The sequence below is a fragment of the Canis lupus genome, chromosome 38 (genome assembly GCF_048164855.1).
Source record: "Canis lupus baileyi chromosome 38, mCanLup2.hap1, whole genome shotgun sequence".
NCBI lineage: Eukaryota > Metazoa > Chordata > Mammalia > Carnivora > Canidae > Canis > Canis lupus.
This window is the reverse complement of record NC_132875.1, coordinates 752464-769477: the sequence shown is the minus strand read 5'-3', so window position 1 is coordinate 769477 and position 17014 is coordinate 752464. Positions and strand designations below refer to the sequence as shown.

At 40.6% G+C, this 17014-nt stretch overlaps 1 pseudogene; it reads right to left on the bottom strand.

The window, feature by feature from the left end:
* Positions 1-8812: 8812 nt before the first annotated feature.
* Positions 8813-13830, bottom strand: LOC140626744 (olfactory receptor 10R2-like; annotated as a pseudogene).
* Positions 13831-17014: the final 3184 nt, after the last annotated feature.

Here is a 17014-nt window from a genome sequence, read left to right as displayed (position 1 = left end):
AGAGGCAGCCTCTTCTTCTAGCTCAGCAGATAAGTTCTAAACATTTTCCAAAAATTATTTGAAATGAGGACAGATTTTTTTTCTTGCACTAAAATACAAAGTCCATGAGAGCACAGATTTGTGTCTGTTTTACCAACGTGTCATCTGTGCATCCAGCTGTGTCTGTCACACAGTAGGTGCTTAATACACATTTGTTGAAAGGATGGTTGGTTGACTACACGTTTTGAACACAGAAGATGAAGATGGCAATTGTGAACCCATTTTGACATTTTGGCCCTTCCAGTTCTTCTCTCTCTCCCTTCTGACTGTTTCTGTTCTACCTCTTTTTCCTTCTTCTCTGCTAACTCGGTTTCGTCTTTCCTCTTACAGACTTAGAGATTTGCTCGCTCTCTCCCTGCCCCCTCCTTCTCTCCTCACTTCCTCCTATCTGTCTATTTTTCCAGAGACACTGGCATGTGTTCATCCAAATAAACTCATCACCTTATCTTAAGTGACTTGTTTGTGGATTCAAAAGTTCAAAGCCAATGAGTGGCCCAAGCATATCATGTGTTTTCAAAATGTTAAGCATGAAAAAAGAAGCTTTTCTATATTTCCCTACCATAGATTTTATTAACGATTACTTTTCACTTCTTATATTGCAGTTAGGCTTTTTAAAATTAGCTTTGTAAAGTATAATTCCATTCAACAACTTTCACCTTTTTAAAGTGTACTGAATTTTGGAAAAGTGAAGTGTACAGTTGTCAAACAACAACCAACACTACGTAGAACATTTCCATCAACCTCAAAAGTTTCTTTGTGCCTTTTTTCATTAAATCTCTTACTCATACCCCTAGACCTAGCCACTGGCGAGAGATAGGCTTTTTGTCATTGTAGCTTTGCCTTTTCTAGAAATTTATATATACGGAATCACACCATCTGTAGTCTTTTGTGTCAGGCTCATTTATCATAATGCCTTTAAGTTTCTTAAAATATTTTATTTTTTATTTTTTTATTTTTTTATGATAGTCACACACAGAGAGAGAGAGAGAGAGAGAGAGAGAGGCAGAGGGAGAAGCAGGCTCCATGCACCAGGAGCCCAACGTGGGATTTGATCACGGGTCTCCAGGATCACGCCCTGGGCCAAAGGCAGGCGCCAAACCGCTGCGCCACCCAGGGATCCCCAATTTTTTTTTATTGAAGTATAATTAACATGCAGTGTTATGTCATTTTCAGGTGCACAACATTATTAACAATTCTCTACATTTCTCAGTGCTCATCATAATAAGTGGACTCTTAATCCCCTTTCTCTATGACCCTCAACCCCACAGATGTTATCTGTCTCTCTCTGTCTGGTTTATTCCATGTAGCAGTGTACCCTCTAGCTCCACCCGTGCTGTTGCCACCAACAAAACCCACCAACAAAAACCCCTCGGGGCACCCCCACCAACAAAACCCACCAAAAAAAAAAAAAAAAAAACCCTCCGGGCAGCTCCAAGAGAGCCCCCTGCCATCTGTGAGACTGCAGCCCTATAGGGGGCCTGAGGACAGGCATCTGGCCCCACTGCTGACCCACCCAGCTACAAGCCCACACATGCTTTGAAGACCCTTCCATGTTGTTGTGCATATGGGTTACCTGGCCCTGGTGAGTGCTAGTCTACCGTATGGACAGAACACACTTTGTTTCTCTATGTACCAGTTGATGGGCATCTAGGCTGTTTCTAGTCTCTTATCAATAAAGCTACTGTGCATGTTTAAAATCAGTTTTGTTGTGACCGTCGACTTTAGTCTCTTCAGGAGATGAGGCTTGTTACGATATTGTCACCACACAGTAGGACAAGTTTCTGCTTAAGTTCACGAAGATTGTCAAATATCCCAAAGTACCCCAACTCTTCTATATTCCTACATAACGTGTGAGAATTCTAGATGTTCACAGCCTCTTCAATGGTTGGTAATGCCAAACTTTTCACGTGGTCATCTAGGAGGGTATATGATGGTCTCACGTGGGCTGTAACTTCTATTGTCTTAATGTTGAACACCTTTTCATTTAATTATTTGAAATTTTGAAAACTTCCTTGTGGAAGTGTCTGATCAAATAGTTCCCCCAACTTTTAAACTAGATGTTTTTTTTTTTTTTTGTCTTGTAATTATATATAACCTTTAAGATGCAATTATTTCTTTATTTTTATTTTTATTTTTTTATTTTTATTTTTTATTATTTATTCATGACAGTCATAGAGAGAGGAGAGAGAGGCAGAGACACAGGCAGAGGGAGAAGCGGGCTCCATGCTGGGAGCCCGACTGGGATTCGATCCCGGGACACCAAAGGCAGGCGCTAAACTGCTGAGCCACCCAGGGATCCCCTGATGCAATTATTTCTTATACTCAGATGCAATTATTTCTCAGATACATGTTTTACTAATACATTCTCCCACTTGGTGGCTGGCCTTTCATTTTCTTAAAAGGGTGTTTTGAAGAGACTTTTGGTTTTTCATCGTTTTGGAGGCTCAAAGCCCCAGATCCAGATCCCTGCTAATCCAGTTCCTGATGAGGACTCATCCAGGCTTGCAGATGGGCTCCCTCTTGTGTGCTCACGTGGTGGAGAGAGAACATAACCACCTTCAGCCTTACTGATCTGCATGAAGGACCATGTCCAGATACATGTCAGGGGCTTCTACATAGGAGTTTGAGGGACCACAAACAGTCCATAAGAAAGTGTGTAGAAAGTGTGTATTCATACCACTTTCTCCTTAAATATTTAGTTTAAATTAACTGCTGAACTAATCTGGACTGGGACATTCATTTGTAAAAAGTTTTAAACTATAAAGCCTGTTTTTAATAAGATTTAGGAATATTCAGGTTATTGGTTTATTCTGGAGTGAGCTTTGAACTACGTTTTTCACGTAATATGACATTTATTTTGTCAGATTTATTAGCATAAAGTTGTCCATGATATTTCTTTAAATGTCTACAGTAGGGAGGCCTGGGGGGCTCAGTGGTTGAGCCTCTGCCTTCAGCCCAGGGCATGACCCCGAGGTCCTGGGATCGAGTCCCACATCAAGCTCCCTGCAGGGAGCCTTCTTCTCCCTCTGTCCGTGTCTCTGTCTCTCTGTGTCTCTCATGAATAAATAAATAAAAATATAAATAAATAAATAAATATCTACAGTACATGTAAGGTAGCTTTTGCTTATTGCTTAATATTGATAATTTGTGTCTTCTTTCTTTTATCTTGATCAGTTTCCCTAGAGATTTATCAGTTTTTAAGTTTTTTTCAATAAAATTTCTTTGATTTTATTGGTTTTGTTGATTTTCTCTTTACTATTTTATCATGTGAAGAACATACATAATATCCTTTCTTTTGCTTGACTTACTAGAATTAGTTCTTTTTTCTTGTTTCTTAAGACGGAAGTTTAGCCTATATATTTGGATCTCTTCTTTTGTATTATAAGCATTTAATGCTATACATTTCCCCTTAAACCCTGTTCTAATTGCCTCCAAATAATTTTGATATGTCATGTTTTCATTTTATTCAGTTTAAAATAATTCTAATTTCTTTTGTGATTTTCCTCCCTTTGGCCTATCAGCTATTTAGGAGGAATTTAAGTGTAAATAATCTGATTGATATGTTCTAGATATCTTTGTGTTTTTTAGTTTTAACTTAATTGTAACCAGAGAACATATCTTTACATATTAATTAAATCTTACAAAATATTCCGAGACTTGTTCATGGCTATGTATGTGGTCTATCTTGGTAACTATTCCTTGGACATTTTAAAAGAATGTGCATTCTGTTTTGGGATGGAACATGCCAAAAATATCAATTAGATCATATTGGTTAAGAGTATTGCTAAAATCTTCTACATTTTTATTTTATCTTTATATATTATATTACATTGATTATATTATATCCTTATATATTTTATAGCTACATATATAGTATATCCTAGTCATTTTATATCCCTACTTTAGGTATCCTTATTCTTTCAATTACTGAGACTAAAGTGTTGAACTCCTCAATGAACTATGTGTTCATCTGTTTCTCATTATTTTTTATCAGAGTTTTACTTAATGAATTTTCAATTTTTGTGATTGTATGCATATACATTTGGGATTCACATGTTTTTTTGCTGGATTGAACTCTTTACTATTCTGAAATTACATCTTTGTCTCAAGGAATGTCCCTTGTTCTAAGGTTAATTTTATTAGCTGATATTAGTACAGTCACTTCTGCTTATATTTCATTTGGGTGTCATGGTATGTTTTTTTTTTTTCTTTTTATCTTCAACTTACTTGTTGCTCATAATCAAAGTAGTCACCTTAGAGACTGTATATAAGTAGATCTTTTGTTATCCAATTGGATAATCTCTGGTCTTACATTTTTATCCCATTTTTACTGTCTTTTTAAAGTAACTGAATATATTCCAGCAATTCCATTTTACCTCATTTTTGGCTTACCAGTGTTTGTTTTAAGGCAACTTTCTATGATAATAGAAATGTTATACATCTGTCTGGTCTCTTTTCTGGGGGGCCTATGCTGCCTGTTGTCCAAAGTCTGAAAACTACTGTTTTATTTTTGTTTTTAAAGATTTTATTTATTTGTTCATGAGAGACACACACAGAGAGAGAGAATCAGAGACACAGGCAGAGGGAGAAGCAGGCTCCCCGTGGGAACCCTGATGCAGGACTTTATCCCAGGACCCTCACCTGAGTCAAAGGCAGATGCTCAACCACTGAACCACCCAGGTGCCCTGAAAACTGCTGTTTTGTATATTTTTCCTAATATTTAATTTTTTTAAGGTGGGGGTTCAACTCCAATTTCTTTTTTTTTATAAATTTATTTTTTATTGGTGTTCAATTTGTCAACATATAGAATAACACCCAGTGCTCATCCAATTTCTATTAACCCATCTTGGTAGGAACAAGAGTTGTTACTTACCTTATTGATATTCATTAAGTTACTCAAGGTTTTGTGTGTGTGTGTGTATATACACACACACACACACACATATATATATAATGTACATGTATATATACATGTATATATAATGTTGGTATATATATAAACACATTTAATATAAAAATGTGTAGGAAGAGGAGCCAAAAGAAAAAAAAAAAAGAGAGCGCCACTTACAATGTATATAAATATCACAATCAAAATCTTTTATTTAATGAGATAGAACCACCATCCTTGTCTGTGTGAGGATGTAAATATTTGAAGGAAGGATAAATCATGGATAGAGTTTGAAAGCTGGTGTATTAATTTATTGCATTGATATCAGCATGTTGATTCCTCCCCTCATTTTCCAATATCTATTCTGAGGTTGCCTTTCCTGCCTAAAACTCCATGAATCAAGGGGAAATGAAAAAGTCTTTCTCTAGGATCAGTTGTCTGGGTTCCTTGGAGCTGCTCCAACTTCTCTTTATATCAACATTTGGGAAAGTGTGTGTGCTTTGGCATAACTGTGCTGAAAGCATCCAATCTGAAAAACATAGACCCACTCCTACTTTGTGTCCATTTACATAATGTCAGATCCTGAACCCTGTTTGTCCAGGATGGGGGTAAAGCCCTAATTACATAGAAAGGGATTCGGAGAGCACCAATACATAGGGAATAGACAAAATGCAAGGAGTAGGAAAAGGACTGATATTTGACAACTCTGAAGGAGATGCCTTGTACTCGAACAGGAGTGGAAAAAATATTAGAATAATTGTGGGGCAGGTACCTTTGTAAAGTCGGTGGTCAGAGGAATAGGGCGTTTCAGTCTGCTACTTGGTGTTTTCCCGTAAAGAATGATACAGTGTCCTGGAGTGGCACTGTGTTTGGAAGGACTGAGGGAGAGGGCTGTGGACTGGAGCAGTAAATTGATGTTTTAGGTAGAAGTGAGTATATGTGCAAGAGCTTTTGCAAAGCATAGGTTGATATTTTTTTTCAGGAAAAAAAAAGTAAAAAAATTTACATTTGAAAGTGTTGATTATTATTTTATTGTAATGATCTGATTTATTAACTTGATTTTCTCCAGCAGCATTTAACTTCAAAAGGAATGTTGGAAAAGTTGAATCACTGGGCTTTTAAGGCTGAGGTTTTGCCACACAACACTCATCTCTTCTTTTATTTTATAAGCAAACATTTAGAAAGGACAAGTGAAACTCTGAGGAGAGTGATCAGGTGGAGTGGCTTGAAGTTCTGACCGGGAAAAATAGTCTGATGAGCAAGGGGAGTCTTGTAGGGGAGACACTGCCTTCTCTGGATCATCTCTGGATCTGGAAACCTCGCCTGCTGCACCGCTTCTGTCCACTTAATCTCATCACAGTGGGGGGTTTGTCGAAATGAAGAAGGAAGGGAAGCCTTGAACAGTAAAGCATAGAACATGAGCTTTAAGAGCAGTTATCAATGATATAGTTGTTCTGGGGCATCGCTGCCATAACCATGACTTGTAAGGGGTACGTGGTGGGGACACAAGAGACTGGACAGGGAACACAACCGTGGCACAGTCTCTGTGACAATACAGGGCACTTCCCAAGCACCTGAAAAGATTTCCTGATTGCACTTCAGAAATCCACTCTCCCTCAGGCTCCTGCTTGTGCCGTCTGCCTACTATAATGCTGCCGGCCAGGGAATCCCGATTGTGTCACAAATCATCTTGTCTGCTTGCCCGCCGATCTGATGTCCTTTCCAGGAGCGTACTTTGGGAAAGGGAGGAGCTATTTCTTTTTTAGAGCTCACAGGTGCTGCAGAAGAGCACATATTCTGTGATTCCCATGGAGCAGAAGTTGAGGGTGAGCACCCCTAAACGGAGCTCCTGGAGATGGAGAAGGTGATTCTGTTTAGTGGAGTACCCACGATGAAGGTGGAAACGTCTGAGCACGTGAGCCATCACAGTCGGTGCTTGGCAGGCCTGTGTGCCTAGCCCAGTGCTCTTTATTGGGCATAAATCAGCACTGGAATCCACGCAGCCACCGTTGACTGTGTTTCTACACACAACAAAAACCGTTTAGCCTTCAGCTCTGGAAGAAGGAACAGAATGCAGTGACAAGGGACATAACCAGTAGGCTCAATGTCATAAATTGTTGTGCCCAAGATTGCGAATCCGAGAAACCACCAAGGAGCCAACACCGATGCAAGTACATGAGGGTTTATTTACAAGCTCGAGATTGGGTCTGTATACTCCATACAGCAGAGCAGGGACTTGGACCCCGAGACTAAGAAGCACAGCAGTGTTATAGGGGCCAGTGGCCAATGAGATTGTAACACACATAGAAAGTTGCACGTCATGTCGGTCCACACGCGGGTGGCCAATTGAATCACAATTTACCCTATACCAACCATTTGAACTAGCCTATCATTCTGGTTAGAATTGGCTTGCAGGTTTGGCGGGCAAAAGACGGAGTTTACTTTTTTTGTTTTTGTTTTGTTTTGTTTTGTTTTGTTTTGTTTTGTTTTTTGGTGGTTAGAGGTTCCGCATTCCTATGTAGGTTGGTTTCCGATAAGAGTGTGCTTAGTAGTTAGACTAGGGTGAGGGAGTGTCTTAAGCAATAGGCAGGTCATGTGTGGGGTTTTACATGAGAGGGCGGGTGTAGCACAGAATGGAGTTAGTCCTGCTTTGCTCATCTAGGGGTAGGGGATTTTTGTTAGATTTCCTGGGTCCCACAAAATGAACTATGAAAAGATCTGGATATTCTGGCCTAAAGTCAAACGCAGAGATTTAAGGAGAAAATACAAAGTATTAGGTTTCTTTAGAGGATAATACAACTAAACTAAACCAATGAAAAAAGGCTTTGTAAGGATAGGACTGTGGATGCACAACATGAAATCCTTTAGTCTAAAAGACATCGGAGTCACAGGAGAACACACAATTGACAGAAATTACCAGGAAAAGTGAGGGGAAAAAAAATCTAAGCTGGACTGACCTAAAATTGACTTCCAGCACAAGGCAGATGACTGTCCTGTCACCTGGAATGTTGCACCTATTTCCCGATGAGTCATTGGAAGAATACTATTAACAAAATGGGGAATATCTTGAGAATAATCCAGAGAATGATAACCAAGATTTTGAGGGGTCTGTAGACTCCTAGTTATCATAAAGGTCAAACGAGTCATCAGGGGAGTTAAAGGTCCTGCAAAGGGAAGTACGTTATCCTCTTCAAAGGTTTGAATTGCTGCTGCGTAAGTTAAATATTAGATATGAGACGTGCATCTCCAGAGATAATAACTAGGGCCCAAAGGAGGAAGAGGCACAAAGCTGGGGACTCAATAGCACATTGGGATATTTAATAGTGTCTGGGCCCCTAGTGAGTAGTCAGAGGCTGGGATACTGGAGGTGAGGCTCTGTATTGATAGTGCATGAGAGTGATGGCCTTGGATCCTTTGCAACATGGATGGCTCATCATTTTAGTAATAATTTTCAGTTAGATTTATTCCATTTTACCCACAGTTTTTGTGAAGGACCCTACTAAGATCTTCTTAAATCTCCAAGAAGCTGTGATGGTTGAACCATCTAAACTGAATTACCTTTCCCAATAGGGAAATAGTGCTATATTTAGCACCCAATAGGTTCTACCTATCCTTCCTGGAATGGAACAAAATCATTCTTAAGTGTTCTGAAAAATCAAAATACTTACTTGTGCAACTTTAAAAGTATTTGAGATTTGTACCTGATTAACAATCAGCCCAAATTCACGGCTGCTCTCCACAATGCTCTCCAAAATAATACCCTGGGGAAGCTTGCACTGGGAAGCTATGCTATGCTGTGCAAATGGAAGAAGACAGTGTCATCAGCTCTATAATTGCCACTATGTCCTCAAGAAAGGAAGTTTTCAGGGATGCAAAGTATTCTCATCACAGAGCTTTAGGATAAAATCCTCCTCTGCCAATCACTTTCTGAATGGCCATCTGGACATCTTTGTTCCTGAGGCTATAAACCATTGGGCTCAACAATGGAGTCACAACTGTATAGGTCGTTGTCACAAGCCTGACTTTGTTAGATGAGAACTCGGCTGAGGGCCGCAGGTAGACAGAGGAGGCACAGCCATTGTGGACGATGACCACAGTGGGGTGGGAGACACAGGTGGAGAAGGCTTTCTGCTTGCCATCAGGGTGAGATCTTTAGGATGGTATGGACAATGCAGCAGTAAGAGATGCAGATGTAAGTCAGGGGCACCAGGAGGGCTAGAACTCCACCAATGAGGATGACCGGCTCGTTGACATAAGTTTCAATACAGGCAAGCCAGGAGATGTCACAGAAGTAGTGGTTGATTATATTGGGGCCACAAAAAGGGAGTTCAAAGACTAAAACGGGAGCCTGTCAATGAGGATAAAAAAACAATCACAGCACAGGTGGCTACCAGTTGTCTACATACCTGCCAGCTCATTAGGGTAGGGTACTGAAGTGGATGACAAGTGGCAGCAAAGCGGTCATAACCCATGACCCTGAGCAGCATGTAATCAGTGACAGCAAAACCGAGGAAGAACAAGATCTGAGTAGCACAGTTAATAAATGAGATTGTTCTGAGCAGAGACAACAGATTTATGAGCATCTTGGGCAGGATGACAAAGACGTAGCATGTCTCAGAGATGGAGAGGATCCCCAGGAAGAAGTACATAGGTCCTTGGAGACTGCCATCCAGGCGTATGACAACGACAACGGCGATGTTCCCCTTCAGAATAATCAGATACAGGCAGAGAAACACAGCAAAGGGGACGAGCTGGATTTCTCAAAGGTTGGAGAACCCAAGCAATAGGAACACTGTGACAGAGGAGGGAGAAATTAGCTTGGTTGGCTTGGTCCCCAAGACTGACCTACAGAGAACAGGATTGAACGAACAGGCTATTTATTTACCCTGAAAGATGCAGGTAGTTCATCCCACTACGATTGAGAAACAACCAAAAGAAGAGGAAAGGGAAATGCTCGCAGGGAATGGCCTGTCAATCCTGTCACTTTGTGGAGCTGTTTCAAAACTCAGAGTACACCTACTTCCAGTGACGTACCTGCATCCCTTATAGTGCTGAAGTCCAGGTAATTTTTTTCGCGCTGCCTATTTTGAATAGCAGTTAGGGAATAGAAATATCTGCAGAGTTCCCGTGTGACAATCTCAGCTCTACTCAGCTCTGCATCTGCGTGGTCCTCCGTGCATCCACATACCCATCTGTAACATAAAGATGCTAACAACGCCTCCGTCCCCAGTTCCTTATAGAAGTTAAAGCACGTGGCACAGCACATGCTCATGGTAGATTGTCAGTAGATGTCAGCTTCTGCTCCCCATGTTGTTGAATCTTCTGGAAGTGGTGGCTATTTCTGACATTACCTTCTGGATGTGTGTTCAGTGTATTTCCAACTACGATTTTCTTTTTAACCCTGTAAGTTCATTTCTACAAAACTATTGAACCAACATTCAAACCCAACTCTTATTTGTGCATATTTTTAGTGATAATAATGTGTTGGGTAGCCCAGGTGGCTCAGTGGTTTAGCACCTGCCTTCGGCCCAGGGCATGATTCTGGGGTCCCGGGATCGAGTCCCACGTTGGGCTCCCTGCGTGGCTCCTGCTTCTCCCTCTGCCTGCCTCTCTCTCTCTGTGTGTCTCTCATGAGTAAATAAATAAAATCTTTAAAAAAAATAATGTGGTGATGTCAGTTTATCTTCTGATTGAATCCCACAACCTGTTTGGCCCACTGGAGAGGGGGAAGTTGGAGGGGGACTTGCCTGAAGTAGCTCTAGAACCATCTAGGTTCTCACAATCAAGCTGGTCGTTGGTTTTCCCACCTGCATACCACTCTGCCAGGAAAAGCAACGTGGTTTAGAGTTCTGTTGTAATTGTAGTTTTAAGATTTATTTATTTATTTATGATAAACATAGAGAGGAGAGAGAGAGGCAGGGACACAGGCAGAGGGAGAAGCAGGCTCCATGCAAAGAGCCCGACATGGGACTCGATCCCGAGACTCCAGGATCCCGCCCTGGGCCAAAGGCAGGGGCTAAACCACTGAGCCACCCAGGGATCCCCTATCTGTAGTTTTAAACTTCAGACAGAAATCCGTCCAATCTATGAGACCTTTCCTCAGTATGAGACATTATATCTCTGCACATTTTCCCTGGATTTCCAACAGAACTCGCTGCTGTGTTGGCGACATCTGGCATTGAGGGGTTCGGCTCCTGCAATTTTTCTCCACTAAATGATGGGCGGATGCTTTCCCCTCGATTCAATTAAAACCAAGTTTGAATTTATTGAATTTAATAAAGTAATAAGCAATAAGCAAACATCTAGATCAACTCAATGATGGAAGAAAATAAAAACACAGTGTGGATTACAGAATGAAATTCCTTAGCTAACGTAGCTCAAAATTCAAGAGACCAGACTGCTGATCCCACACCCCCGGGTTATAGTTCCTTCATTCGTGCCAACTCTGAGTGCTTTCCCTTTAGGTTCCCTGACTCTGGCTTTTCACAGTCCTTTATGCATCTCTTGATGGCCAGCAAGACCAGCAGGACCGTCCCTGTGGAATGTCATTCATTTACCTCCTCAGCTCCCATCTCTAAGGCTTATGCAGTAGGTTTTTGTCCACACAATTTTTGGATAGTGAGGTCCAAAGACAGCAGGGGGTCTGTCTATAAGGAAAAACATCTCAGTTAGACACAACTTTTACTCTTTTTTTTTAATTTTTTTTTATTTATTTATGATAGTCACAGAGAAAGAGAGAGAGAGAGAGAGAGAGAGGCAGAGACACAGGCAGAAGGAGAAGCAGGCTCCATGCACCGGGAGCCCGACGTGGGATTCAATCCCGGGTCTCCAGGATCGCGCCCTGGGCCAAAGGCAGGCGCCAAACCGCTGCGCCACCCAGGGATCCCCTCCTTTTACTCTTTTGTCACCTGTTAGACTTTTCTGGTATATCGCAGTCACCAGGAAATAGTTTCATGTGGCATTTGAGAATGGACGTTTAATGAACTAAATGTGGGAAGAGACAGAGAATCTTAGGTATTTGCTCTTTCTTTTTCAATTATCCGGAGAAGACTTCCCAAAGGGGCCAGTCTTTCAGGGATGGTGGATGAGAAGGAGCCTATTCCATGGGCTCTAGGAAACATACTTTGTGGCATTGGTTTGAAGCCATCTCTGTGCCTGTTACAGTTCAGTTGGTGATGCCCTATTTTATTTTATTTATCTGCCTCCCAGAGGCATGTACTAGCCTCCATTTTTTAAGCGACCATATACATGCGTGCCTTGCTCTCCTCACATGCTCTTTGTAACGTCACTAACAAGACTAGAGCTCATGGAATCATCAGAACATTTCTAAAATCATCATTTGTGACTGGCACTCGTCTAGAGGACCTAAACACTATCTTCAGTGTTATTTTCTCACATAGAATATTTTTCAGTAATAAAATTTCAATAATTTCTTCAGTTAATATTTTCTCACATAGAATATTTTTCAGTAATAAAATTTCAATAATTTCTTCAGTTAATATTTTCTCACATAGAATTACCCAACAAGGGCTACTCCTCTTTGTTCCCTCAGCAAGCGGCTATTAGAATCCAGTGACACCCAGAGATCCTCTAATCAAAAGAGACTAAAATATTAATGTTACTACACAATCGTTTCTGTCCTGAAATGCCTTGTTCTATTCCTTTCTCGGACTGACATCCCAATGCCCCAAACTGTGGATTCCTACTTCCTCCGCTGAGAATTGTGAGAAGTATCCCCTCAAGCATCATTGAAAAACTTTTCTTTGGTCTCTTATTAGCTATGGTGCCAACATGCTGGTATATATTTATACTTTCCAAAACACCAGGGAGCCACTATTGCAATATTATTTTTGGCACAGTTCCAATCCTTTCAATGAGGAGAGAGGATGCAGGAAATACCATGGACCTCAAATCTCACAGGTCCAATTGGATAAAAATGGAACAAGGAAAAAACTGGTGTTGGCAATTAGTTGGCAATTAGTCCCAGAGTGTCTGGTAGCTCATTAGGAACTGAAAGCTGTTGCTGATTAAGGAAAGCTAGGTGAATGTCAAAACCCATACTGGAGGAGGTGACACGGGGCCATCTCTTTCGAGGCCTGGCAGGCAGGGAAGAAGCCCTTTCTTTCCCTGGGCTTCCCCAGGACAAATCAAGTCTTATTCTGTCCTTGCAAAAGAAGAAACAAAGCTCTCCCTGTTAGTCGAGGTTCACCTGCACCCCACAAATTCTGCACTGAGGAAAGGACATGGAAGCATAGTGTGAGGGAAGGGGAAACATATGATGTCTTAGCAGGCAGAGCTGAGACCTCACAGAACCGCAGTGAAGAACAGATTTGAGGACTGACGGAAGGGTGGAGTGTTTGCAGGTCACAGACCTGACACTGCTTTTCTCTGGCTTCCTACAGATGTCAAGATCTCTAACCAGTGTCTCCCCCAAGAGTGGGGATTAGGATGAAAACCCATAGGTAACACCCAGCATGGCCTGAGGAGTCCTCCAGTGATCCTCGTTCATCCCCACAGTTCTCTGACAGCCTGACCCAACACAGAGGAGAATGGCTGCGACATTGGAGAAAAACCAACAAAGAGCCCGTTCTGTGTTTGTGTGCCACTGCTCCCCTCTGCTGCATGGGGAGGGGGCTCAAAGTCACACTCTTCTATTGCTGGACTCAGCCAACACAGTTTCCAGAACTGCAAGTTTGCTGGAAATTGTTATGCTTCCTCTTCACTGAAATTATAATATAATATAATATAATATAATAATATAATATAATATAATATAATATAATATAATATAATATAATATAAATAATATAAAAATCCCACCCTCTGTACCTTCTCTCATGAGTCGTGGGTGACTCACACTGGGATGTGAGAGAGGATTCAGGGTACTTGTCAGCAAGGTCCATCCCCACAGGGCTGTCTGCTGCAGGCCCCGGGGTGGCTCCAGGCAGAGCTGTTCCTATTGGCAGTCCCCAGCAGCTGCCTGCCGAGCAGCAGAAACTCCCAAATGAGCTCATTCCTCACTCAAGAGTTTTTTTCTTTGAGTCCTATCACATTCAGAGGCTGCCAGCGAGATCTGATGGTAGCTCCTGCTGCTTCCAGCAAGTGTCAGATGTGCACGTGAGTCCTGCCGAAGAGCTGCTGGATCCTGGGGTTTGTAAGACACCTCATCCGTTCAGTGCATCTTCCTGAATAAATATTTCCTCCCAGGGAAACTTCCTCAGCCTCGCTGTGGCACAGCACCCGTTCAAAGACCCCTAAGGTTTCGAAGCAGGAAAAAATCTTAAAAATGCTGTAGTCAAAAAAAAAAAAAATACTGTAGTCAGTCATATTTTTAGAGTCACATTTTGACACAATTATGGACTTAGGACCTGCCTTTTATTTCCTTCCCATCAGTGGAAGATACTTTCTAGGAAGTTAAAAATAGCCTTTTTTAAAAAATATTTATTTATTTATTTATGATAGACAGAGAGAGAGAGAGAGGCAGAGACACAGGCAGAGGGAAAAGCAGGCTTCATGCTGGGAGCCCGACGTGAGACTCGATCCCGGGACCCCGGGGTCACGCCCTGGGCCAAAGGCAGGCACTAAACTGCTGAGCCACCCAGGGATCCCCGCCATTTTTTTTTTAATTAGAGTTTAAACTCAGGTTTCCAGTAAACTTAGATGGATCATAATGCCGTCACAAATATTTTAATACAGTTCATTCATGCAAGCAAAGAAGTATCCCTGGCCATCCTTTAATTGCACATTCAGAGAAAAGTATATAAACTAAACTCAAATTGAGGAGCTTTGTGTCAAATAAAGTTTTGCTTGTAAATGCAATGTATCATCCCCAAAGCAGCAGGTCCACACGGCTGTAAGGGTGGCTTTCTTGGCCATAGAAATGTGGTAATTGGGCGCCAATCCCAAGTATGAACAATGTGAACATATGAAGCATAGGTTCTAGTTGTATTTTCCAGCAACTGTTATAGAAAATTAATTCTAATTTCTATATTTACATTCTTTAGGATTCTATGAGATGAAAGTGATCAAGAATCTTCATTTCCATTGTTCTTCTCTCTGCCCTAGAGAGTGAAGAAGAGAAGACACAAACAATATTGCTTTGCATTAAAGTAAAAGAAAAAATATATTAGGTGAAGAAAAAGAAGGAAGTTCATATCAAAGGTACAATTTAAAATCTTTTTAAGGGATGCCGGATGGCTCAGTGGTTGAGCACCTGCCTTTAACTCAGGGCATGACCCCAGAGTCCCGGGATGAGTCCCACATTGAGCTCCCCACAGGGAGTCTGTTCTCCCTCTGCCTGTGTCTCTGTCTCTCTCTGTGTCTCCCATGAATAAATAAATAAACTCTTTAAAAAAAAACTTTTTAAGATATGGCATCTCTGAGCTAAAAATGAAAACAAAAATTTCTAATACATAAAATTATAAGCAGTTTTGAACAGAAAAAGAAATTTTTGTATTTGATATAATGAAAGTGGCTATAAGAGGATACTTAAACTTTAAAGTTACTATTTAATATAAACACTAATAAGATATGATGGTGGATTTTTTTTTCATATAAACTTGACTGGGTCATGTGGTGCCCAGGTATTTGGTTGTATATTATTCTGGGTGTGCCTGAGAGTTTTCTGGATGAGATTAACATTTAAATTAATAGACTGAGAAAAGCAGATTGCACTCCCCTATGTGGGTGGGCCTCATCCAACTGGATGAAGGTCTGAGTAGACCAAAAAGGCTGAGTAGGAGAGATTTCTCTCCTAATTGAATTAGTCTTCAATTTCCAATAAATTTCCAGCTAAAGATCTTGGGGCTTGTCAGCTTCCATATTTACTTGACCCAAATCCTTATAATATCTATCTATCTATCTATCTATCTATCTATCTATCTATCATCATCATCATCATCAATTTATCATTTATCTACCTGACACATCTGTACAATCTACCTATATAAGATATATAGATATTCTATTGGTTCAGGTTATATTATAAAAAGGAGACTGTTATGTTAGCACTTTGGTTTCCAAGTGAAAGAAGTATGGTGCTATTCACCATAAGAAAAGGGAATTGGTTAGCTTAAACAGTTCTGGACAAATCTGATCAGATGTGCTCAATTCAGGAATTTGAATTACATCATTATGCTGAGTCCTGACTCAGAGATCAACCTCTGAGAAGTGTCTTCATCCATAATTTATTTCTCTCTAACATGCCTCACAATGTTTTGTATAGTTATGATTATTTTTTTCCTCTACATATTTGTTTTCCAACTCCATGGGGTATCTCTCTTCCCATTTTGCTAAATATATAAGCCCCATCTCTAGGATATTGGCTGATACATAACAAATATTCAATAATTCTTTGTTGAGTAAATGAATGTTTAACGAATAAATATTTTCCTCTTTCTCTCTTTTACTTGACTTAGCTTCACTCTTTGTGCTAGATTTCTTTCTCCACAAGCTGGCTTTATCCAAACAACAGGATAAAAATGGAGATTAAAGTCTTAAACCTCCATTCTTAGTGATGCAATTAAAAAGGTTGAGAGTCAGTCTACACAGCTATATATAGAATCTAATCAAGATTCCTCCTAGATAGAATAGAAGGTGGAACACTGTGCAGTTGACTTCACAGGCCTTTTTACCCAACCCTGTACCAAGGTTGGAGGGGGTAGGATTTGTATCTCAACTGAAACATTTGTAATGTTTTCTAGCTAAATTATGTCTTATTGCACTGCTGAAAATGGAAAAAAAATCCAACTCAAATTGGATTCAGTACATACAAAAGAAGAGGAATCCATCATCCCTGAATCTGCAGCATATCAAGATATTAGCTGCAGACAAACTGTGAGTCACGGATGGTGATGTCATCCGACCATGATGTCATCAGGCCATGGTGTTGTGGGACCAATATCAGCAGATCATAAGGTCATTAGACCACAGTATCATCAGATCTCAGTCTGTTTTCCTAGCTCTCCTCTCTTCTCTCTCAGTTTCACCTCTACATGGGGTTTTCTTCATAGCACTGAAAATGGGAAACAAAACTGAGGTCATCTTTCTTTTATACTGCCTGTATAGAGAAACAAAATAGTAAGAATC